Source organism: Bison bison, unplaced genomic scaffold (assembly GCF_000754665.1).
Source record: "Bison bison bison isolate TAMUID 2011002044 unplaced genomic scaffold, Bison_UMD1.0 scf7180017864289, whole genome shotgun sequence".
Lineage (NCBI taxonomy): Eukaryota > Metazoa > Chordata > Mammalia > Artiodactyla > Bovidae > Bison > Bison bison.
Window position 1 is genome coordinate 11331087 of NW_011494861.1, and position 2600 is coordinate 11333686.

A 2600-nucleotide genomic window follows, 5' to 3' on the forward strand; every position below is an offset into this window, starting at 1 on the left:
TCTGACTCTGACCCCCTTCTCTCGGCTTTTCCCTGGGCTGGAGTCCAGGGACGAGGCCTCATTGACTCTGTTTTGGCTGAGGACCGGAGGATGGTGTCAAGATGGTCTTAGAGTGGCCAGTGCTGCCACTCCCGACACCCTAAACTTGCTCATCCTGGGGAATTGCTATCGTCTCAATAAAGACCACATCGATTTTAGACCTGGGCCCAAGGATGCTTCTGCTGTTCCACTCCGTCTCCCGGGGGCAGAGTCTGTGCCTTGGGGACCCCAAAGTGCTTTCTTTCATCTGAAGTTGCACTGCCATCACCACTTCCTTTGGGTGGAAGGTCTGGGTGTCCTGGGGAGGGGCCTCAGGTCCTCTTCAGAGGGTTTATTGGACATGGGGGAGGGGAGCATGATGGGGGATATGAGGACAGAGGGCTGTACTAGTTCAGTCCTCTGAAAAGAGAAGCAGATGCCAGGATGGGCTTCAGTTCACGATGAAAAAGGGGGAGGAAGCAGTCAGTGGGAGAGCCCTCAGGGGTGCCAGCAGGACAGGAACAGAACAGGAAGAGTATGAGGTAGAAAGAAGCCTGTTTCTCCAGCCCTGACCCTGTCTTCCAAGGCCCTTGGGGGGAGGAGGGGCAACTGTCACCCTAAGTCGGAAAACCCAGAGTGGTAGACTGACAACTCACAGATCATGACCTGCTGAGCAAGGAAGCACAGCCACCCTCACAGAGTCCGCGTGTGGCTCTCCCAGCACTGGAACTCTCACCTGCCGAAGGTGAAACCCTGTCATTTTGAAGCCACAGTTTCAAGATGTCACACAAGGAGACCCACAATATTTGTTCCTTACAGTTCCTGGTTGGGGGATGGGAATGCTCTGTGAGCCAGGGGAAGGGCAGCTCTCTGGAGCAAGGGCTGCAGGCCGGAGATGGATAGCCCAGGGTAGCAAGCACCTAAAATTTATAAGGCACTTGGGGCAGCGGTCACTGACTGTCACGGGCTCGACTCTGAGTGGTCACTGTAAAAGGTGCTGGGGGAAAAGCAAGGCAGGAACTTGTGGTGGGGATCCTGAGCTTGGGTCCTCACCTACCTGTCCAGATTCTGTACGTGAGCGGGGTTGACATGCAGTAAAAAGCCTGGGCGACAATTCAAAATAGCTGTTTTCTCTTCACACCCCTCAAGAACCCCCCCAGTGGCAAAAGCAGGGAGGGAGGCTGGGGCAGGGAGTTGTGACTCCCCCCAGCCTAGTGGCCCCCGAATCACAGTGGCCACACTGCCACTGGACAAGGCCCTTCCTGTCAGAGCTCAGGCTCTGGCCACAAACTCAGGCCCCTTGTAGAACCCCAGCTCGACCACATGAACATGGGTCCTGGGACTGGCCTCTGGCTACCAGCCTCTGTCCTGTGACTTGGGCTGAGAGTTAGGTGATCAGGTAGGAGAGAGAAGTTCAAGGGCAGGAGAGCATCTGGGACCCCAGAGCCCCTGCATCAGTGTGACCAGCAGCTATTTGTATCTGACCTGGGGGATCTGGTCCCTGGTGAGCTCTCAGGGTAGGGACTGTCTTCCTCCCTCCCCCGAACACCCAGCAGAAAGCCATGGTGACCCTTCCTTCAAGGCCATCTTTCCTGACTTCCTCAGATCACCTCTGGGGAAGCTGAGACCCAAGAGAAGAAGGCCCAGGCTTTGTTGAGTGGGCCAACCTCATAGAGCCCTCAGAGCCTAGGGAAACAGATGTCAACACCCCTGCCGAGGCTCACCTGAGGGTGGTCCCTGGCCTGGACTCAGGGACTTATGGAAAAACTGGCTCCTCCAGTCAGTGATGGACTAATGTGGCCTTTTCTTGTGCTGGTCCACTGAGCAAGGATGGTCCTGACCTGGCAGATGGGAGAGTCCGGGCTCCAAGCCAACTTCAAAGAGGGCAGCACCATCACTCTCAGGCTCCACCCTAGGTCCTCTCCCATCTCACTCTCGCCAGCGTGGGCCTCCTTCTAGTGGCCTCAAGTTTTCCTCCTGGGGTCGGAGAGGGAGAGCCGCTCTCCCCAGTGGCTGGACCCTTCACTGCCAGGGGGGCGCTGCTCCTCATATCCCTTGCCCCACGGAGGACCCCACGCAGGTTTGATGGACAGCAGCTAGGAAAAAAAAAATCTCTACACCTGCTGCCAGAGGGCCGTGCTCCTGTGTGCGCATAGCTGCTCGCGCTGACCCTACTGTCGCGTCCACACGGGGACCCGCAAAACGCTTGGCCCGTGTTTCTTGGAGCCCCCGTGCGACCTGGCAGAGGGCGCGCCAACTCGGAGCTGACGCGGGGTGGGGGTAGGGGGGCAAAGTGACAGAGTGGCATCGGTTCCGGTCCGGACACAAGAATTCTCAGCTTCCCGCGTAGCCGCTGCAGCACGTCGGTGTAACCAAGGCGCCGCCGGACTATGAAGAGGTGGAGGACCGGAGCCCGGCGGCGCAGAACCCCTCCGAGGGCTCCAGGCCGGGCTCGGAGCTTCCTGAGGGCCCCCACCCGCCTTCTTCCTGCCGAGCGCGCCCCCGGCCGCCCACTGGCCCGGAGCCTGACCCTGTGGACTGCCCACCAATGCGCGTGGCGAAGGCCGGGAGCGCGCGCCCTA